General features: G+C 45.9%; 1 protein-coding gene across 6 annotated transcripts in view; it reads left to right on the forward strand.

Moving 5' to 3' along the window:
* Window positions 1–201: 201 nt before the first annotated feature.
* The window catches only part of SNRK (SNF related kinase), a 141,289-nt gene continuing 118,198 nt past the window's right edge, over window positions 202–23,292 (forward strand). For 2 of the 6 annotated variants that reach the window (XM_055557991.1, XM_055557989.1), the window contains exons 1-2: window positions 213–339; window positions 15,924–16,109. The gene's annotated coding sequence lies outside the window, so the exon portion shown is untranslated. Of the gene's footprint in view, window positions 340–15,923; window positions 16,110–23,292 lie in introns of all 6 variants that reach the window. The other 4 variants (XM_055557988.1, XM_055557993.1, XM_055557992.1 and 1 more) reach the window with 4 other exon arrangements.

Here is a 23,292-nt window from a genome sequence, read left to right on the forward strand (position 1 = left end):
ACTTTTTTTTTTTTGGCTGAGCTGTGTGGCCTGCGGACTCATAGCTCCTCAACCAGAGGTCGCACCCGTGCCCCCTGCACTGGAACCACAGAGTCCTAACCACTGTACTGCTAAGAATTCTCCAAACTTTAATTTTCTTAACGCTTTCAGCGTTTCTGTATCGTTTCCCTACCATTGGCGTGTATCCCTTTAATAACGAAAAGGTGAGAAAGCAGACATGCGCGGGTACAAAGGCGCGTGTGCGTGTGCGTGTGCGCGCACTCACGTGACTTCCATTCCTGGGTGAGGAGTACCGTATAATGTTCTTTCTTAAGGCGGCTGCCTCCTGGTCCGGTCCTGGTGAGTCACCCAACTCGTCTGGGTGTTTAATTTTCTCTTTGCAAAATGACTGTGATAATCCCGGCCTCTCCACCAAACAAGATAGTTGTATGTTGCTACTGCCTCCCGCCTGTAAAACCCCAGGTGAATGCTAATTACTGTTATTACTAACACACCAATGCATTTTGGGAGAGGTGAGTTCCAGTGACGGTGGCATCTCCGCAAAAAAAAAAAAAAAAAAGACTCCAATAAGCTAGGAATGGTCTCCTGGGACATGAAGCCTTCATTTCACATAAAGTCTCTCCTTGCCAGAAACCTTCCTCCTGTGTATCCCTATGCAGGGACTATTGCTGGTACGAAATGACTTGAAGGCTCGGTGGCAGGGAGCGTTTGTTTGTCATACATGTCAGCTGGGGTTTGGCTCATCTTAACTGGGATCAGCTGAGTTGGGTTAAGGTTGCTCTTTTTTTTTTTAATTTTTAAAATTATTTATTTGGCTGTGTCAGGTGTTGTGGCCTGTAGGACTTTTTTTTTGAGTTGTAGCTCATGGGATCTTCAGCTGCAGCATACGAATTCTTACTTGTGGCATGTGGGATGTAGTTGGACCACCAGGGAAGTCCCCAGGCTGTCTTTCAGATCCAGGTCTGTTCTGTGAGCCTGTCATCTTCCAGGGACCAGCAACCTAGCTGGGGCATGTTCTTTTCCTGGTGATGGGAGAGGCATTAGAGGACACGCCCAGTCACACAAGCACATTTCAAACCACTGCATGGCCACCTCTGCTCCTTCACCCTGGCCAAGCCTAAAATCATGGGGTAGGGAAGCTCCCTCCCGCACCTCCTGGAGATTCTGGGGGATCTGCAGATCTGCAGTTACAGGGCAAAGAGTTCGGATGCCGCAGAGGGTGAGGAGTTGAGACTAATTCAACCTAGCACAAGGAGGGTGGGGAAGGTAAAACGAACCAGGAAGCTGTCAGCTCTGTTCAGACTGAAGGCAAGGAGGGAAAGAGATGGGAAGTCCTGGCTGTGACCTGTTGGAGGCAGCCTGGAAATGCCTACCCTGCGTCCCTTGATGATACAGCCAGCTTTCATTGGGAGTTTGCCTTGGAACGTGGTGAAGCTCTGAGCTGGGACAAGATGTAGGTGACAATGAAGGCAGGACTCTGGTCCCTCTATTATTTTCCTAAAAACTTTTCTTTCCACACCTGCAGCCCATTGCTGGGTTTTAAATGCACTTCCATTTGCAGCTTTCCCGTCTTGTGTTGCTGTGGTTTTAAAAGGTGGCATGTACTTAAAAAAATTTTTTTTATTGAAGTATAGTTGATTTACAATATTGTGTTAATTACTGCTATACAGAAAAGTGACTCAATTATACATATTATACATTGTTTTTCATATTCTTTTCTGTTAATGGTTTATCACAGGATATTGTATATAGTTTGCCCTGCTATACAGTAAGACTTGTTGTTTATCCATTCTATGTATTATCATTTGCATCTGCTAACACCACACTCCAAGGCCATCCCTCTTCCCTCTTTGGTAACCACTATTCTACCCTTTATGTCCATGATTCTGTCTGTTTCATCAGATCAGATCACATCAGTCACTCAGTCGTGTCCCACTCTTTGCGACCCCATGAATCGCAGCACACCAGGCCTCCCTGTCCATTACCAACTCCCGGAGTTCACTCAGACTCATGTCCATTGAGTCAGTGATGCCATGCAGCCATCTCATCCTCTGTCGTCCCCTTCTCCTCCTGCCCCCAATCCCTCCCAGCATCAGAGTCTTTTCCAATGAGTCAACTCTTCGCATGAGGTGGCCAAAGTACTGGAGTTTCAGCTTTAGCGTCATTCCTTCCAAAGAAATCCCAGGGCTGATCTCCTTCAGAATGGACTGGTTGGATCTCCTTGCAGTCCAAGGGACTCTGATGAGTCTTCTCCAACACCACAGTTCAAAAGCATCAATTCTTCGGTGCTCAGCCTTCTTCACAGTCCAACTCTCACATCCATACGTGACCACAGAAAAAACCATAGCCTTGACTAGACGAACCTTTGTTGGCAAAGTAATGTCTCTGCTTTTGAATATGCTATCTAGGTTGGTCATAACTTTTCCTTCCAAGGAGTAAGCATCTTTTAATTTCATGGCTGCAGTCACCATCTGCAGTGATTTTGGAGCCCAGAAAAATAAAGTCTGACACTGTTTCCACTGTTTCCCCATCTATTTCCCATGAAGTGGTGGGACCAGATGCCATGATCTTTGTTTTCTGAATGTTGAACTTTAAGCCAACTTTTTCACTCTCCACTTTCACTTTCATCAAGAGGCTTTTGAGTTCCTCTTCACTTTCTGCCATAAGGGTGGTATCATCTGCATATCTGAGGTTATTGATATTTCTCCCAGCAATCTTGATTCCAGCTTGTTTCTTCCAGTCCAGCGTTTCTCATGATGTACTCTGCATATAAGTTAAATAAACAGGGTGACAATATACAGCCTTGATGAACTCCTTTTCCTATTTGGAACCAGTCTGTTGTTCCATGTCCAGTTCTAACTGTTGCTTCCTGACCTGCATACAGATTTCTCAAGAGGCAGATCAGGTGGTCTGGTATTCCCATCTCTTTCAGAATTGTCCACAGTTTATTGTGATCCACACAGTCAAAGGCTTTGGCATAGTCAATACAGCAGAAATAGATGTTTTTCTGGAACTCTCTTGCTTTTTCCATGATCCAGCGGATGTTGGCAGTTTGATCTCTGATTCCTCTGCCTTTTCGAAAACCAGCTTGAACATCAGGAAGTTCACGGTTCACATATTGCTGAAGCATGCCTTGGAGAATTTTAAGCATTACTTTACTAGCATGTGGGATGAGTGCAATTGTGCTGTAGTTTGAGCATTCTTTGGCATTGCCTTTCTTTGGGATTGGAATGAAAACTGACCTTTTCCAGTCCTGTGGCCACTGCTGAGTTTTCCAAATTTGCTGGCATATTGAGTGCAGCACTTTCACAGCATCATCTTTCAGGATTTGGAATAGCTCAACTGGAATTCCATCACCTCCACTAGCTTTGTTTGTAGTGATGCTTTCTAAGGCCCACTTGACTTCACATTCCAAGATGTCTGGCTCTAGGTGAGTGATCACACCATCGTGATTATCTGGGTCATGAAGATCTTTTTTGTACAGTTCTTCTGTGTATTCTTGCCATCTCTTCTTAATATCTTCTGCTTCTGTTAGGTCCATACCATTTCTGTCCTTTATCGAGCCCCTCTTTGCATGAAATGTTCCTTTGGTATCTCTGATTTTCTTGAAGAGATCTCTAGTCTTTCCCATTCTGTTGTTTTCCTCTATTTCTTTGCATTGATCACTGAAGAAGGCTTTCTTATCTCTTCTTGCTATTCTTTGAAACTCTGCATTCAGATGTTTATATCTTTCCTTTTCTCCTTTGCTTCTCTTCTTTTCACAGCTATTTGTAAGGCCTCCCCAGACAGCCATTTTGCTTTTTTGCATTTCTTTTCCATGGGGATGGTTTTGATCCCTGTCTCCTGTACAGTGTCATGAACCTCATTCCATAGCTCATCAGGCACTCTATCTATCAGATCTAGGCCCTTAAATCTATTTCTCACTTCCACTGTATAGTCATAAGGGATTTGATTTAGGTCATGCCTGAATAGTCTAGTGGTTTTCCCTACTTTCTTCAATTTCAGCCTGAATTTGGCAATAAGGAGTTCATGGTCTGAGCCACAGTCAGCTCCTGGTCTTGTTTTTGCTGACTGTATAGAGCTTCTCCATCTTTGGCTGCAAAGAATATAATCAATCTGATTTTGGTGTTGACCATCTGGTGATGTCCATGTGTAGAGTTTTCTCTTGTGTTGTTGGAAGAGGGTGTTTGTTATGACCAGTGCATAGATAGGTTCATTTGTGTCGATTTTAGATTTTACACATGAGTAATATTATGTGGTGTTTGTCTTTCTGATTTAACTTTGCCTAGTATGATAATCTCTAGTTGCGTTCATGTTGCGGCAAATGGCATTATTCCATTCCTTTTTATGGTTGAGTAATATTCCATTGTATGTACGTACCACATCTTCTTTATCTGTTCACGTGCCAGTGGACATTTAGGTTGCTTCTTTGTCTTGGCTACTGTGCAGCGTGAACATACGGGGGCATGTATCTTTTTGAATTATAGTTTCGTCTGGACATATGCCCAGGAGTGGGATTGCTGGATCATATGGTCATGCTATTTTTAGTTTTATGAGAAGGTGGCATGTATTTTTATCATCTCAGGACTGTATCTCAAGCACTTCCCTCATGTGTAAACATGTTTCTGATCAGAATTCTCCCTGGCAAAATCAAATGGCTGTGTTCCCAGTCTAGACTGTCAGGATCCATTTGATGGTGTGGTCTATCATCTAGGAAGGAGGGCCACCTGCCAAGACAATACCTGAGGAAGGTGGGGAGTGGCAGAGCTTCTATGTACGTGCCCAAGCTGAGGAGGGGCCTCAGAAGAGACAGCGGGAGTGGAGAGGTTAGAGAGAGAGCCAAGCCTTGGCAGCTGGGAGGCAGCTGGCCCCGCATGGGGTGTGGGTGGTGGCTCTGGGCTCATGGGAATCTTGAGGAAGTGTTGGCTGAAAGGAAGCAAATAGAACCCTCCAGAGTCCTTCAGGACCAAGTCCCCACTTGCTCCCTTCATGCTTCTCTGTGCCAGGATCTGAGTCTTAACACGGATGAGCAGGGCCTGGCTGGAGGGACCACATGCACGCTGTGACCCTGGAAGATGGAAACTAGCATAGACCAAGGCCCTTACCCCAGCGAGAGAGTCTCGGGGAAGCGATTCTCTTTACTTGGAACCAGATGATTCGGCAAACTACCGAACAGAGTCCTCCTTTTCCTTCTGAATAGAAACAGATACATAAGAGAAAAAGTACCTAGTGTGGATTTCTGCCAAACGGGGCACAGGTCCCCGTTAGGTTGGCACCTGCCTGGCAGGAGCTCACTGGAACTGTTAAAAGTTGAGGCTTGGGCCCAAGTCTAATGATGACAGAACCCATCAGACACATCCCCAGACACCTGATGAGCACTGCTCAAAACCATCAAGGTCGTTGAAAACAATGACTGTCGGAGAGACTGCCTGCCACAGCCAAGAGGAGGCTAAGGAGACCTGAGGACTGCAGGAACCTGAGTGGGATCCTGCACCAGAACAAGACCTTAGGAAAAAGTTCAGGAAATCCAGATAAACTGTGGACTTCCGTTGAGAATAACGATCAGTTCTGGTTCATTAATTGTAACAAGTAGACCATCTTAACATAAGATGTCTGTAACAGGAGAAACTGGATAAGGAATGTTTTGGAACCCTCTGTGCTTTCTTAATTTTTCTATAAATCTTAAACTGTATGTTAAAAAAAAAACTATTAAAAAATAAGTGGGGAGGTTGAAAGCAGACGTGGAAGCCAGCCTGCCGGGAATCCAGTCCCAGCTCCTACTCGCCTTGGGCAAGTCACTAGACCCTTTCTGCCTCACCTTCGTTTCCTCCTCAGGAAACGGGACTCCTCCCAGGACCTCGGATTGTCCTGGGGACTGAATGAGTTAAAACTTGTCAAACTCTGGAAGAATGTGCCTGGCACCGAACAAGTGCCACACGTGCTTATTTAGTACGTAAATAAAACTATAGGTGTGGGTTTACCTCAAATGTCCTGTAAAACAAAAGTGTACAGTAGCTTGAGTTTTAATTTTCCTAAAAAAAAAAAAAAAGCATGCTCAGGGCTCAGTTTGGGCTCCTCTGTCCCAGAAATTCCGTGACCCTGCCCCCTCCCTCTGGCTTGGCCTGAATTTGGTTCTTCCTGTTCTTTCTCCCAAGGGATTCCCATTCTCTGCCAGCTTCAGACAGGATGACTCAGCCTGGAAACCTCCCTTCAAAAGGCACAGGAGCACAGGCAGATCCCCTGCCCGCTTGCCTGTCCTGGCTCTTCTTCCCTGGGAGGGTGCTCTGGCATCTAGGTTCCAGCGCTGGCCCCGAGGCACCTCTAGCCTCACCCTCTTCCCCCAGACAAACAGCCACAAGTTCTCTAGCCGACTTTCCTGCCTACGCTGATGCCCTTCCAGCTCAGAGAGCTAAAGAGGAGACATCCCCGCCCAACAGGATGCTTGGGAAATGCGTGTGTTCCTTACGGCTCAGGAAGAGGTCTTTCTCTAAAGAACAATCCTGAACTTTGTCCAAAGCATCGCAAGCTTGCTGCAAGTCATCTTCCTGTGAGCATCTGGAAAAAAGCCTTGTGTCCAAGCAGAATTGGAAGCACACATCTACTGTTTCCTTTAGTCAAGACCTTGAATTCCTGGAGCTGTTTCCTGCCGCTGCTGATGGCCACGGTCCCTCTCTGGGGCTGCCAGGTACAGCCAAAGCTAAGCTCTGCAGTGTGGCAAAAAACAGAAACCTGAAGCTTCGGAATGAGGCTGAATCTCCCAGTTGCTTTCCCTGGTGGATTCCCCTACTTTTTTTTCCCTAAAGAGGCTTATTTCTTGTTCAGAGACACTGGTGAAGGGGGTCATTGACATGCCCCTCTGTTTACAGGTGAGGAAGCCAAGTCCTTCTGGAGACAAAAAAGATGTCAGACACATCTCCCATTTGGAGAAGGGGTTGCAGTTCCTCACCCACGTTCTAGCTGGAGTTAACTTGTTTTCTTTGGTTTTCTTTGCCAGCACTTGGCAGTGACCTACATAGACCACATGCCTAATAATAACTTGAGCTTTATTAGCACCCAGCATTCAAGGGCCTCTGGGAATTTGGCAAAAGGCAGTATTTAGTAAATCATCTGCTTGTTGCAAACAGACTTTGCACTTCTGGAGCAGCCTTTGAAGAGGAGAGGCTGCTGGCTGGGAGTTATCAGTACAACGGTCGCTTGTCTGACTATTTTCCTCTTCATCTTTTTATCCGGAAATCTCCAAGACCATGGCTCACTTGTAAAGGGTTGATATTTGAGACAGGTAACCACTAGTCTGTCTCAGGTATCGACCTATCAGAATGGCTTTTGGCCAAGAGTACCCACCCAAAGTTCTACCCCCAACTCCTGCCTCTGATTGGCCAGGCATTGCCCCTGAAGCTGCAGGTTTAGGGGAAGGTCCAGGGAGTTCCAGGGAAGGGTTCTAGGTGGTGGGACAATGACTGTTCCAAGTGACAGGAAAATAATTCAGTATTTAACCAGCTGACTGTCAACCCTATATGCTCACATATTCTCAGTTCCTAGGAGTACAGATCCATGCCATGTGGCTTAATATAGACTTGTTCCTAAGTGTACATGATGGCAGATGAAGGAGTAGAAGTGTTTGGATTCAAGAGCCTTGAGGATTTCATTTGACTGTGTCTTAGCTCCTCTTTGGTCCACTGGAGTGATGGCCAGGTATAAGAAGAAGAAGAGTGGGTGCAGGCCATAAATGATAACACAAGATAATCAAAGCGAGGGAAGCCCAAGAGGATCCCTAAGTCCAAAGGATGGTGTAAAATTAGACATGAGAGACAGGGCAGGACAGGGAAGATGCTGGAAAGATCCTAGGACCAGAGGGTCGGGAGGATCAGAGTGTCCTGAAGCAAGAGGGTCTAAAACACTTGCCTCAAAAGTATCATCACTTGCTGCCAGGGAAGCTTAGCCATGGTTAAAAATGTCAGGAGGGTGGAGCTACTCAATTCTTAGCAGTTCTTAGAACTGCCTTGTTGAAAAGATTTTCCCCAAGTGTTTCCCTTGCAACACACCCAGCAAGCTGTTTCTAGAAAAGTTGTCCCAGGTGCCAAAGCTGGTACTTAAGAAGGACCATTGTTTGAAGGGCTGCTTCCCACTGGCAAAAAGCGTAATTGGATGGGGAAGGAGGTCATTTCCATCACAGAGTCCAAATTCCCTAGGACTTTGGCCATCTCAGAGCAGGATAGCTTTGTAAATTTGTACCAATACCATAATTCTAACATAGCCATTTTCAAAGTGGTCTTGAAGCCACTGGAGTTGCAAGAAGTCTCCTGATGGATGCAGATTGCTTTCCAAACATATGAGTCCTTTCTTCTACTCTTCTCAGTGAATGCCACACAATTCTCCAACCGTCATTTAGGGAGAACTAATCCCTTCTTACCGGTAACTTATTAAGTGAGTCATTAAGGATGACTGAATTTGTGAACCAAAACTAGCATGTGCCCAGAATACTTTTATTCAGCCTTCTACCCCAAATCCTGTCATTCATGCAACATGTGGCAACTTGCAAAGCTCCTGCCGGGCCTGCAGAACTGTTGACAACCAAATGGCCACACTTAGGAGGAAGCGAGTTTGTTTTCTCTACCAATTTGCTGCTACTGTGTTTCTGTGTGGTTGGTTTTTAGATGGCCTGATCTTTATGATGTTTAGGATTCTGTATTCACCACCTCAGTATCTTGGCCCTGTAATTTTCTTGTAACTAGATTGGAAGATACATTGTGGCTCAGATGTTTACATAATGCTATAGCCTCCCCCCAAAGCAAGCTGCTTGTACATTGACACTTCGTTATCTTAAACACTGTTATTATATATATATATAGTGAAAGAAAGTGAAGTTGCTCAGTCATGTCCAACTCTTTGCGACCCCATGGACTGTAGCCTACCAGGCTCTTTGGTCCATGGGATTTTCCAGGCAAGAATACTGGAGTGGGTTGCCATTTCCTTCTCCAGAGGATCTTCCCGACTCAGGGATCGGACCCGGGTCTCCCACATTGTAGGCAGACGCTTTACCATCTGAGCTACCAGGGAAGCTATTGCTGTTCTCAAGGAAGATTTTTCAAATGTAATTTTATTTTTTAAATAGGTTATAGGTTCCTACCATTCAAAAGTCAAAATAATATCCAAAAGTATAATGGAGAAGTTCTGCTCTCTCTGCTACAGGCTGCTTGGATCCTCCACCCCGGAAGTCACCACTTCACTCGCTCCTTGCATTATCTTTCTAGTGTTTCTTTGGGCAAATAGACAGTTTTCATATTTCCCTTTTAAGGGAAGGTTTTAAATATTTCACTAGGGCACAAAGCTCCCTTGACCCCCACACGAGGAGGTAAAGTTAGATGCGGTAGATAAATTCAGAAGTGACTCTAGAAGACTGAGACTGCCTCTGAAGCCTATCTTCCTAGGGCCATGAGCAGCACTGTCATCTTTTTACATACCTTGTTCTTGGAAAATGACGGGATAGAATTTTCTCGAGTCCCTGGTGCTGTTTTCCCATCTGCATCCCCCGTTTCAACAACCCCACGAAAGTCTCTGACAGAGGTGCGCATTCTGTTCTCTTCCCCACCCCCGCCTCCCTCAAACACACCTGTCTAGGGCCCCATCTCCACAGTGCCTGTGGGGATAGGTAGATGGATTCTACTGTATATACGGAATGTCAGGAAGAAGTGACCGGCTCCTTCCAGTCAGGGTTTCTTCGGGCTGGAAGCAGTCCTCCAACACGAGTAATGGGAAAAGCTGACAGTGGAGGATGTCCCAGATGTACATATTCAGCTTATTAATGGAGTGTTTACTGTGGGCCAGGCCCTGTGGTGGGTGCCAGCTCAAAGGTGAGCAGGACACGGTGCCTGCCCTCATGGGCCTCAGGAGGAGGGTTACAATGCACTGTGGGAAGAGCTTCGAGAATGCAGAGCGCAGAGAAGGCATCGCCGGGGGAGGCCTCACGAAAGCCAAGATAAGAGGGGCAAGTAGACTCAGCCAGGCAGTGAGTGGGGGTCCGAGGCAGCATCGTGTGCAGAGAGTTCCTTTCTCCTCTCCCACAGCGTCCTTTTCTAGTGGGACCTCATGGAGATAATTCTAGTGGCGAAAGGAGTGACTTGAGTGGCGATGTAGGGGCCAGAGGAGCTGGAGGTGCTCAGGTGTGGGTAGAGGCAGGGAACCCTTCCCGTCGGAACATGTGGACACAGCCCTGGTGGTGCTCCGCGCAAGGGCAGGCAGGGGGCGGTGCTACCAGGAAAGAGGAAATCCAAAGCCTGCCTTCCTGGGGATGGCCAAGTTTATTCCAGGCTCTGTACCTGGCTGCGGAAGCCTCAGGAAATACGGCGGCAGTGGGAGCGTCAAGGGAAAGGTCTTGAAATACCAGTGAGTCAGAACGTGAGGCAGTCCAATTCCCAACAGCAAGTAGATGGCTCATTCAAAACAGGGTAACCTGGGGAGGAATTATTCACAAAGGTGTGGGCGGCTGCACCCCGGGGCCCAAAAGAAGGAAGGAGATTAGGGACGGTTACCAGTCTGGCAGGACCGAGTGTCTTGCTAGTCTCCTGGGTCTTGAAAAGAGCAGTGACCTTGGGCAGAGGTGAGCCTGCAGGGAGGGGACCAAGGGAAGAAGTTCTCCCTAATAACACTGTCCTTCCCTCTGCCAGGCCTCTCAGGTAGTGGGACCCTGCCCTAGGAGAGCATGCGGGGTCTGTAGATGAGGCTCCAGGCAGAGAGGCCCCTGGGAACAGGGAGGGGGCAACAGGAAGCAGGAAGGGAACCCACCAAGTCTGCGTTCAATGTGGCTGGCAGTGGCAGGAGACTAGACAAGATGGCTTTTCTTTATGCTTTTCTCCATTTCCTAACGGTCTCAAAATGAACATACATGACTCTGGATTGGAGAAACTGTGATTTTTAATTTTAAAAGGTGAAATCACAAACCACATCAATAGTAATAACAGCAGCAAGGAATGTGTCCCCAAGGAGACCCCCACCCCCCAACTCCGGGCAGTACCAGTGCTTTCGTTAATGAGAACGGGAGAGGGACACCCTGCCGACACTTCTGGCCCACTCCGCACCCTTTCCCATGGGGCGCTGACCACAGACAGAGCACACACAACCATCACTCTCAACCAGAGAGTCCCTGGGTCCTGAAGAAAGTGGTGCCAAGCCCTCTTGTTACTCTGAAGCAAACTTTGTATGTGTGCATGGTGGTGGGGGCCGGTGAGGCAGGGGCTGGGGTGGTCATAGGGGAAGATGCTCTGATTTCCAGGGATATGGATTCAGGTCCTGTCCCAGCTGCTTCACCATGGGGGAGCCTTGAGCATTTACACGCTCTGAGTCTTGTATCCGAGTGACCGATGAGGGTGATGATGATGATCCTTCTCTCTAAGAGTCATTGTGAGGGTTCATGACCTTGTAAAGTTAGAATCTCTACAAATATTCCTTGTACATGAAGGAGAGCAGTGCGCAGAGGTCATCACCACATCACAAGGCAAGAACAAATACATCCTTAGCCTCTAGGAGGCCCGAGGCCTGTGGCACAGCTCATGCGTGGACACAAAGAACATGGCCTGTGGTGAATTGAAGAGAAACACACCCAGTGCCAGAGCCTGCTGGGAGCGCTTTCTCTAGTTCCAATCAGACAGCCCTCCTCCCTCTAGTCTTTTCCTGTTTCTCTGCCTCCTCCACCCCTCAGCTCCCTGGGATCCCTGTGCCCAGGATGTGGCTAAGAGCCTCTCGTGGGGGTCTCTTCCTGCCTGCAGGGTGGATGTAGACCCTCAGGTAGGACTTTCAGAGGCTTTAGAGGACAGCACCTATGACAGCCGCCTTTCTCTTGCCATCTTGCCACCTCTGGCATGTAATTTCAGCGTATGGTTGTTCCCAAAGGTCCCTGCCCCACAAGGGAGGGACAGGACAGGTAAGGCCAGTAAAAACCCCGTCTCACCAGGAGAGAAAAATCTCTGCAGAAGAGGGCATGAAAAGAAGGCAAAATGAGGAAATGGGAGATTTGTGGTAAAGACTGAGTGTGATCACACTGTTTCACATTGTTCTTGTTCAGTCTCTCGGTCGTGTCTGACTCTTTGCAACTCCATGGACTGCAGCACTCCAGACTTCCTGTCCTTCACCATCTCCTGAGGTTTACTCATGTCCATTGAGTCTGTGATGCTATTCAACCATCTCATCCTCTGTCGTCCCCTTCTCCTCCTGCCTTCCATTTTCCCCAGCAACAGGGTCTTCTCTGATGAGTCGGCTCTTTGCATCACGTGGCCAAAATGTTGGAGCTTCAGCTTCAGCATCAGTCCTTCCAAGGAATATTCAGGACTGATTTCCTTTAGGATGGACTGGTTTGATCACCTTGCAGTCCAAGGGACTCTCAAGAGTCTTCCTCCAACACCACAGTTCAAAAGCATCAATTCTATGCTCAGCTTTCTTTATGGTCCAACTCTCATATCCGTACATGACTACTGGAAAAACCATAGCTTTGACAAGAGGGATCTTTGTTGGCAAAGTAATGTCTCTGCTTTTTAATATGCTGTCTAGGTTTGTCATAACTTTTTTTCCAAGGAGCAAGCATCTTTTAATTTCATGCCTGCAGTCACCATCTGCAGTGATTTTTGGAGCCCCCCAAAATAAAGTCTGTCACTGTTTCCATTGTTTCCCCATCTATTTGCCATGAAGTGATGGGACCGGATGCCATGATCTTTGTTTTCTGAATGTTGAGTTTTAAGCCAGCTTTTTCACTCTCCTCTTTCACTTTCAAGAGGCTCTTTAATTCTTCTTTGCTTTCTGCCATAAGGGTGGTGTCATCTGCATATCTGAGATTATTGATATTTATCCCAGCAATCTTGATTCCAGCTTGTGCTTCATCCAGCCCAGCATTTCTCATGATGTACTCTGCATAGAAGTTAAATAAGCAGGGTGACAATATACAGCCTTGACGTACTCCTTTTCCAATTTGGAACCAGCCCGTTGTTCCATGTCTGGTTCTAACTGTTGCTTCTTGATCTGTATACTGGTTTATGAGGAGGCAAGTAAGGTGGTCTGGTATTCCCATCTCTTTAAGAATTTTCCACAGTTTGTTGTGATCCACACAGTCAAAGGCTTTAGGGTAGTCAGTGAAGCAGAAGTAGATGTTTTTCTGGAACTCTCTTGCTTTTTCTGTGATCCATTGGATGTTGGCAATTTGATCTCTGGTTCCTCTTCTTTTTGTAAATCCAGCTTGAACATCCAGAAGTTCTGGGTTCACATACTGTTGAAGCCTAGCTTGGGGAATTTTGAGTATTACTTTGCTAGCATGTGAAATGAATGCAGTTGTGCTGTAGTTTGAACATTATTTGCCATTGCCTTTCTTTGGGATTGAAATGAAAACTGACCTTTTCCATCCTGTGGCCACTGCTGAGTTTTCTGAATTTGCTGGCATATTGAGTGCAGCACTTTAACAGCATCATCTATTAGGATTTGAAAGAGCTCAACTGGAATTCCATCACCTCCACTAGCTTTGTTTGTAGTGGTGCTTCTGAAGGCCCACTTGACCTCGTACTCCAAGATGCTGGCTCTAGGTGAGTGATCACAGCATCGTGGTTACAGGGGTCATTAAGATCTTTTTTGTATTATTCTTCTGTGTATTCTTGCCACCTCTTCTTAATATCTTCTGCTTCTGTTAGGTCCAGACCTTTATTGTGCCCATTTTTGCATGAAATATTCCCTTGGTAGCTCTCATTTTCTTGAAGAGATCTCTAGTCTTTCCCATTCTATTGTTTTCCTCTATTTCTTTGCATTGGTCATTCAGGAAGGCTTTCTTATCTCTCTTTGCTGTTCTTTGGAACTCTGCATTCAAATGGGTGTATCTTTCCTTTTCTCCTTTGCCTTTCGCTTCTCTTCTTTTTTAGCTATTTGTAAGACTCTTTCATAGTCATTCCCAACCCCTTTGACGTTTGGCACCATGGGTGTGAGGCACTTGCGCCCAGATCTGGAAGGGTTTAGGGCTGGAGAGAAATGCAGTGATGACCCCCTCCCCAAACCCTCCCCAGCTCTGCCACTTCTGACCGTGACCCAGAGGACAGAGGGGGCACCCAAGCCACACCTCGACCTCCTGGTGCTTAAAAGCACTGACCTCGTCTTCCTCTCCACTTTAAACCATGAGATCTGACCTACAACTAGTGGGTTGACCTTTGTCCTCAGTATTGGGGAAGGATAGGTGGGCACAGGGAGTCCAGAAAGAGACAAAGGGTTATCAAGGCAGAGCACTTGTTTATCCTGCAACATGTGGAGAGGGGGTTGCTGTGGAGGCTAAAAGTGCAGAGTCTGGAATTGGAATGAGAAAGTCCAAACCCATGTTCTCTGCTTGTTAAGGGATCCACTTACTTGACTGCCTGAGCCTCTGACCTATCACAACAAGTGGAGTAACCAGATCAGATGTGCTCCTTAAGAAGTGCGTGTGTGCAGGCTAAGCCGCTTCAGTCGTGTCCGACTCTTTGCAACTCCAAGGACTGTAACCCGCCAGGCTCCTCTGTCCATGGTATTCTCCAGGCAAGAATACTGGAGTGGGTTGCCAGGCCCTCAAGGAGTTGCCATATCAAATAATACGGCATCAACTTGGACACACTTTTGCCTTAAAAAAAAAAAGGAATTGATCCTGAAATTATTCTAGCCCCTGGATGTCTTACTGGTTTACAGGGAATAAAGGGGACTGAAAAACAAATTAAGGGGCACTACAAAGCAGCAAGTGTCCCAGTCCAAAATGTGGGACATCCTGCAAGATAAATGATCCGGTTATCTTCAACAAACCAAATGCAAGGAGATGAAACTTTTAAAAGGAGCGGGAACTGTTACAGAACAGAAGGGACCATCAAAAGAACGGCGTGAGAATTGTTAAATCCCAATTTGAAAAAAAACAGACACCCTAAAAAGACATCTTTAAGAGAACTAACCTGATGTGAAGGAATGACTGTTCATTTTGTGGAGAGTGGCCTGGCAGTATATTTCTAAAATGTGCTCACCACCTGCAGGCGCACACTGCAGTGTTTATGGAGATATGAAAGGGCGGCTGGGATTCGGAGGGCCAATGGTTTGGAGTAGCCGAGTTAAAATTATTGGAGCTGAGTGATGAGTGTCTGAGTTTTCATTTTACTCTTCTGTCTGTATTGTATATTTTTGAAAATTTTCATCAAAAAACATTTTTAAAATATTTGTCAGGTCTGAGTTGTGGCATGTGGGATCCTTTTCTTCCACCAGGGATTGAACCCAGGCCCCTTGCATTGGGAGGGCAGAGTCTTAGGCACTGGACCACCAGGGAAGTCCCTCATCACAAAACATTTTAATAGAGGCACAGATATGTGACTACCACGGCGTTAGGTTGGATCAGACACCTTTGACGGGGCCTCGTCATCCATTGGGCTTACCTGTGCTTATTTCTGGAAGGGTGTGGGTTGTGGGGGGTTGGGGGGTCTATCCAGCTTTGACTTGCTTCACTTCCAGACTGAGCCATGTGTCTTTCTGACCTGTGGCCTGAGATCCCAGCCAGAGCCCACTCAGGACATCCCACATTGGACCATGAGAAGCCTGAAAGTGCAGGGGAGTCAGTACCCCATAGGCAATAAGGCTGGTTGCCTTGTTTCAAAGGTACATAAACTGTGGTTGAGCAAAGTGAAGGGAGCCCTTTGTGACAGGGGGTGGGGGGCAGAGATAGATGAGCGATTCTGTCCTGAGGCCTTCCATGGTACCCGGTGGAGGGGTCTGCCCACAGGAGGCCCTCGATAAAGATTTTATTTGTGAGTAAATAAATGCCAGCATCAAAAGAGTAGAGACCATAACAACATCACACTGTGAATAATAGAGTTTCTGAAAATAGATTTGTTTGGCTTTATATGACTGATTTTAATGTTTTAAAGTTGAAGTATAGTTGATTTACAATATGGTGTTAGTTTCAGGTATGCTGCTGCTGCTGCTAAGTCGCTTCAGTCCTGTCCGACTCTATGCGACCCCATAGACGGCAGCCCACCAGGCTCCGCCATCCCTGGGATTCTCCAGGCAAGAACACTGGAGTGGGTTGCCATTTCCTTCTCCAATGCATGAAAGTGAAAAGTGAAAGTGAAGTCGCTTAGTTTCAGGTATATAGCAGAGTAATTCAGTTTTATATGTTTATGTGTATGAATATGTATGTATATATATGCATTCTTTTTCAGCTTCTTTTCCATTATAGGTTGTTACCAGACATTGTCTATAATTCCCTGTACTATACAATAGGTCCTTATTTGTCTGTTTTATATATAGTAGTGTTACCTGTTAATCCCATACCCCTAATTTATCCCCTCCCCTTTCCCCTTTGGTAACCATAAGTGTGTTTTCTGTGTAGCTATGTTATTTTCTGTGACTGATGTTAAAATCCCCAAATGCCATTTGAGAAAATAAGTAACTGTGAAGGAAGACAGTCCTTCACCCCACAGCACTACACTTCTGCAAAAGTGGTCAGACACCAAGCTTACTGTCCCTTAGCTCTGCCTTCAACATAGTGAACCCCAGTGTCTGTGCACAGAGACGCTTGTGGGGTCAAGTGTGTGTGCTCCATGTTTTTCAGATAAAAATAGCTCATGAGCTTGGAAGAACAATCTGCTTTAATTCTGGGAATTTGAAAAAAAACACATGTAACCAAGAATAGATTCTCAGTTTTGAAGATAATTGTCATTTCCCCCCAACCACAAGTATTTAAAATATTAACATAAGTGAGATAACATGCAGAAGCCATGCCTCAGGTCCCTGTCCTGTGATCTTGGGAATCCTTTTTCTCTCTTCTCCCCCTTTCCACTGTCTCTTGGGACTTCCCAGGAGCCATGATTGAATCTGTAGGATTGCCAAGTTTTAAAAAATAAGCTACTTGGTTGTCAGGTTAAGCTATACAAAAGGTATCCGTATTGTGTGTGTTTGTGTGTAAAAAATACTTTTTTATAAGAAGCCTGGCAAGAAGAAAGCTAGTTGAGAGATGAAGGTTCCTGCTGCGTGGGTAACCTGTTTAGCCAGGACCAGATGGTTTGGAGGGCGGGTAATGAGATCCGAAGTCCTCTCTATCTAGGTCAGCGTTGAATCCAGCCCCGCTCACAAACCACTGAGATTTGTGTGGCCAGATGTGTGTTCAGGCACTGATGGAGAAGAGAGGATGTTCTGAGACAGACACATCAGAATGTGGGTCGGATTTGGCTCCTTTGGGGGCAGCTTTTAGTCCTGAGTTCTCACATGGAGCTGTCATGGAAGGAGAGCTTTCCATACAGGATGGATATGCAACTGTGGTATTTTCCCAAAAGATTGCACTATGTCACTGACTTCCCAGGACTTTAGAGAACAACATAGTGTTAGTGCAAACTAGAACACAGGGACTCCTTTGAGTGTAAATTATTCAAGCTTTTCTACAGATAAATTTGACCATGTATATCAAAAAATCGTAATAGTTTGTAAAGCATTTGCCCAGCATTTCACTTCTAGGACTGTATTCTAAGGAAATAATCAAGGTCAAGTCCTAAGATCTTGATAATAATAACAGTAACAGTGATTATTTTTCCCCCAAAATAGAGCAGTGACCTAATCTTACTGCCCAACAATAGGGGATTTTTAGAAAGCAGTGGTGCAATGGAACGTTTTCAGTTACTAAGAACACTGTTGTAGATATATATTTACTGATATGGAAAGGTGTCTTTGGCATATTGCTAAGAGGTAAATATATGGTTATAAAATAGTCTAACCCCACATTTGCTTTTCAAAAGCTTTTTCCACACACACGCATGTACACACAAACATACATGTATAGGTGCTTAGAAAAATAAATGAGAAGTTAGTTATCTCTGGGTAAGAGAGTAACAGGCAACTTTTCTTTCCTTCTTTTTAAGTTTCTCTCTTTTCTAAATTGATTTATGATAAACAAGTGTTTGCTTTTATGTCTTTTATTGAAAAGGATTTTAAAACAGAAATTAAGAGCTTTTCAGAAGGATTCTGTGTAGGGGTGAGAAGGACAGTAAGTAGTGGAGGGCTGTGATCCGGGGAGGAAGCGGTCCACTGAGGGAACGGGTCCTCTTCATGGGAGACATGCTTCTGGGAGAGTCAGCCTCAAGCTTGCATGGAATGACCTTGCATGGAGTTGAGAAGTCTCTGTGGTCCTCAGCAATGCGTGGACTCCTGAGTGCTTTAGAACACCCAGGCTGCACACACAGGCCAGTTCGTAGACAGAACAAAACCCAGGCCACCATCCCTTTCTTAAAAGTTACTCTTCTTGGCTCATCCCTCATCTTCAGTGATTTAAACGTTAAATTTCCCAGTCCCTCAAGAGAGTTCTCTGAAAACATGAGAGGAACCCAAATAACCATCAGAAGAAGACAGAAGCAGCCAAAGGTGGTTTCTTTCCTGTTTTTTTTTTTTTTTAATTTTTAATTTTTTTTGGCTGTGTGGCATGTGGGGTCTTAGTTCCCCAACCAGGGATCCAGCCCCTCTGCAGTGGGAGCGCAGAGGCCTGACCACTGGACCACCAGGGAAGTCTTGGCAGTTACCTTTTAGTTTTGAGGTGTTCCTTCCATATCACAGAGTCTTGGCAGTAGGGGGTCCCAACTCCAGGTTGACGGTCCTTCTTCCCTCTGGCCCTCTGGGGTCTGCAGTCAGTGCCCTCCCACCCTTCCCCCACACGTGTGTTGTCAGCAAAAGCTAGTGCAGCTGTAAACTGGGGGTGAGCGAGTCAGCCTCAGAGTGCCAACATCAGCTTGAAAAGCAAGCAACCTGGAAGCCCATCCTAGAGTTTCCAGCCTCCAGGATAAGAGCAGGGCTGGGGCGATGTGCCCAGTTTGCCGTGTAGTGGGCTCCTGGAGTCCTGCATGGCAGGGCTGGGAGTTAGAAGACATAAATGTTTGGAGGTGACCATGCCTGGAGCTGAGAGACCCAGAGAGACCCACACAACCATTCCCAGACCCTCTGCCTCCCGTCTTGGTGCTATAGCCAAAGGGCTGATTCTGAAAGATTTAGAGACCGATGGCATAGTTTATGGAGCTGCTTTGGATAAATGACGCAAACTCTTGGGATCCTGCTTTGTTTGTAAAGTGGAAATAACACAAACCCAGGGAGTTGTATTGATTAAATTGACTGACCAGAGGGCCTAGAAGAGTCTTATGTAGAAGATCTGTGGTCCTTGTGCTAAGAAAGCAGTCCTGAGTTCTACTTTCAGAGGTAACTTCCTGGGGGCAGTGACTGCTCATCATTGACCCCAATGTCAGCCCCCCCTTTCCTGCCTGGATTAAAGATCCATTTCCCAGCTTCTCTTGTAGCAAGGCATGGTCATGAGAACATGTTCTGACCAGTGGGATATATACGTGGAGGGATTACATGCAATTTATGTTACTAGAAGGAGGGGACCTCTTCACGCCTTCAACTGTCTCCTGGCTAGAATCGAGACCTGATTAAGGCTGATGCTTAGTTAAATGTTCACATTGACCCGTGAGCTGAGGATGGCAGTAAGACAGAAGGAGCGTGGGTCCCTGACAACCTCACAGAACCATCACACCAGCCCCAGACTCCCTGCTTCTGGATTTGTTTACAAGGAGGAAAGGAAACTTCTGAGCTATTTAAGCCACTATTGTTTTGTATTTTCACTCATTTGCAGACTGGCCTAATTCTAACTTAAATATCACTCATGTGTTTTTAAGATTGTTGGGTGGTTATTTTTTCTTTTTTTGTCTCACCTGTGAAAACGTTGCTTAGCAGCCTGCCACCCTGACAACAGCCATTCGCATTTGTGACATGTCCTCACAGCTGCCTTCCAGCTCTCAGAGCGTCTTCAGCCACACTGTCCCGCACCAACCTCATCTGCCTCCCTGTTGTCTGTGGCAAGTCACTGCCCATCCTCAGGAGTTTCCCAGCTGATTTAAGGACCAGGGCTCTCCTGTGGGCGCCCACCATAAGGAGACCCCAGAGTCACCTAACCTCTTTGTACAGCAAAGGAAATTATGTTTATAAGAAAGGAAGTGAATGCATATCCCGGGAGTGGGTGGAGGCCATAGTGTTTGAAAAGCTTTAAACTGCAACATTTCAGAGACATTTTTAAAGATCCAGAGAGATCTGCTTGTGAACTTTTAGGAATGATTTTTTTTTTTGAAACAAGGTTTATTTTAGTCTCCCATTTCCTGTTTCTCTCTTTATTTTTTGTTAAGGGACCCTGATATGATGAAAGAAGCTTGTTCTGAATTAATTTTCTAAAGATTTTTATCTCTGACAGTGTTTTGTACAAAAAAAAGTTGTTGACTATGAAATTTCTTTGACGTGGCTTATTTCCTTGCAGGAAAGAATTGCATAGGTTTTTTGCTTTTTTTTTTTTTTTTTTTTTCTTGTCATTGCTGGTTTGTTGAGTTTGTGTGTGTGTGGTAAAATATACATAAAATTTACCATCTTAACCATATTGAAGTGCAGTTTACTGGCATTGAGTATATTCATGCTGTTGTACGGTCATCGCCACCATCCATCTTCCAAATCTTTTCATTTTCCAAAACTGAAACTCTGTACCCATGAAATAATAGCTTCCCACGACTCCTCCCTCCCCTCAACTCCTGTTCTACTTTTCTGTTCCGGGAGTAGCTTTGATTACTTTAGGATCCTCAACTAAGTGGAATCATAAGGTGTTTGTCCTTTTGTGTCTGGTTTATTTCACTTGGCGTAATGTCTTCAGGGTTCATCCATGATGCAGCGTGTGTCAGAATTTCATTCCTTTTTAAGGCTGAGTAATACTTGATGTATGTACCACGTTATCCATTCATCTGCCGTGAACGGTTGGGTTGCTTCCACCTTTTCATTATCGTGAATAGTGCTGCTGTGAACACGGGTGTGCGGATATCTGTTCGAGACTGTGTTTTCAGTTCTTTTGGTTACATACCCAGGAGTGGAAATGATGAATCTCACGGTAATTCTATGTTTAGTCTTTTATGAGGAGCCTTCTCTCCAGTCAGGGGTTGCTTCAGAGTTAAAGTTGGAAGGTGTAGTTTTTTTCCCATAGTGGATAAAAACAGTGATTCTAAACTGGACTATGCATCAGAATTATCTGGGAACTCTTAAATACAAAGTCACGAGTTCCCCACCCTCCAGGACTATTAAGGGAGGTTATGTAAGGGAAGAGCCTGGAATCTTGAATGTCAAAGGCTTTCCATGACTGTCATCTGCGGCGCGGCCTCAGGGGCCAGTAATAGCGGTGTTTGCTCAGTTGTGTCTGGCTCTCTGCGATCCCATGGACTGTAGCCCGCCAGGCTTCTCTGTTCATGGGCTTCTCCAGGCAAGAATACTGGAGTGGGTTGTCATTCCCTTCTCCAGAGGATCTTCCCAACCCAGGGATCAAACCCAGGTGTCCCGCATTGCAGGCAGATTCTTTACCGTCTGAGCTACAGGGATGTCTTGGGGACAGTAAGACAGGAGAAAGGTTCCAGCTGCTCAGATACCATCCGCTACACACCCCCAAAGGGAGCTGAGCTTTGTGAAGACACCTCTCTGCCTACGTCTCCATATGTGGTAGGAGTTTCTTGTGCGAAAGTGAAGGAGTCAGGAGAGCCATTCGTGTGGCCGCCCAAGGAACCAGACTCACAGCTCTCGAGGCTGGGTGTTCCCAGTTGCTTACGGGCCTGATTGTCCTTGTTAATCTCGGGCAGGGGGAGGGTGTGTGTGCAGAGGAGCTTCCTCAGAGAGTGTTTTCATGCGCATTTCCGGAGACAGGATCTGATCAGCCTATTTTTCACTATCCAGTGTCACAGGCTCCTATTTGACAGTGCCTGGAGTCAAGCCTCCTCATAGGTGGCTGGGCTTCCTTCCGCCCAGCCTGGCTGGAGCCTTTAATAGGGATTCCTGGTTCAGTGGTGTGGCCAGGGTGGCAGGGTCACTTGGCACATAGCCTGACAGCTCTGTGCAGGAGGGAACATCTGTTTGGCCTCTCTCCCAGCAGCCTCTGCTTACAGGAAGGCTCCTAAAGGTCTGTGGATCCTCCCAGGACAGGCATCAGAATATTTTTATTTTTTAATTAGGATTTTCTTTTTAGTTTTGTTGTTTGAAATAAAGTCATTCATAGGGAGCTTAGAAAGTTTAGAAACTATAGGAAGATGAAATGAAGGAGGAAAGAAAAAACCACTCCTGATCACTCCCCAGAGTCTACCATTTTTAGTGAATTTCCTTCTTGTCTTTTTTTTCCTTACATGGTTTCTTTATTTGCTCACTTTCCCCATGTTGTTATAAACTCTTAAACACATTTTACTGGGTGCATGGATCTACCATGGTTTACTTAATTCCTTCCCTCCTGTTTCATATTTTTTTGTGTTTTTCAGTTTTTTCTTTCTATTGAAAATAGTACTCCAACAAACATCTTTAGACATATAGCCTCTTGCAGATAGTTTCCTTGGGGCAGAGGTCCAAGAAGTGGGATTAAGTTAAAATCACAGATGCATTAAGGCCTTTGTTACGTATCACATTTGTGAAAGGATTGCTACCACATTGCAAAACCATTAGCAGAGGTCAAAAATGTGTCCCATGACCTAGGCTCTGGCCTGGTGGTTTACAGCTACAGGTGATTGGACGCCCAAGGACATCTGTAGTGTCTGGGGGCATGTTCAGCGCTCACAGTGGGACAGATACTCCTGGTGTCTGTTGGGTAAAGGCCAGGGGTGCGGCTCAGTACCCTATAACGTACGTTACGGCCACACACAGCGAAGAATCAGCTCTTCCTCAATGTCACAGGCACCGAGGTTGAGGAACTCGACTGTAACTGTCAACTGGATCACAGCCCTTTTCAGACAGAAAAATACAGACTCTTCTCAGTCCAGGTTCAGGAGCAGCGGTCAGCTGCTGTGGCTCCTGTCAGTGTTTGGTGACGTTGATGTTGAAACTGGTGTGACACGAGTTCAGTGTGTCATTTTCGAGGACTTGGCAACCTGCTCCAGAATCAGATTTCACCTTGACCTGCCGAGGCACCACTCAAAGTACCCCTTCCTCCAGGGCCCTGAGAATCCTTACTGGGCACTTGCCAGTGGTTCAGTCCAGACCACTGCCACCCATCGGAGATGTTCTAATACAATTATACTTCAAGAGGGGGCCATATTCTCTGTTTTTGCTAAGTATTTTGGGATTCTGTGCAAATTTACTTACATGTCAGTTCAGTTCAGTTGCTCAGTCGTGTCTGACTCTTTGTGACACCCTGGACTGCAGCACGCCAGGCTTCCCTGTCCATCACCACATCCTGGAGCTTGCTCAAACTCACGTCCATTGAGTCAGTGATGCTATTCAACCATCTCATCCTCT

Source organism: Bubalus kerabau, chromosome 20 (assembly GCF_029407905.1).
Source record: "Bubalus kerabau isolate K-KA32 ecotype Philippines breed swamp buffalo chromosome 20, PCC_UOA_SB_1v2, whole genome shotgun sequence".
Classification (NCBI taxonomy): Eukaryota; Metazoa; Chordata; class Mammalia; order Artiodactyla; family Bovidae; genus Bubalus; species Bubalus kerabau.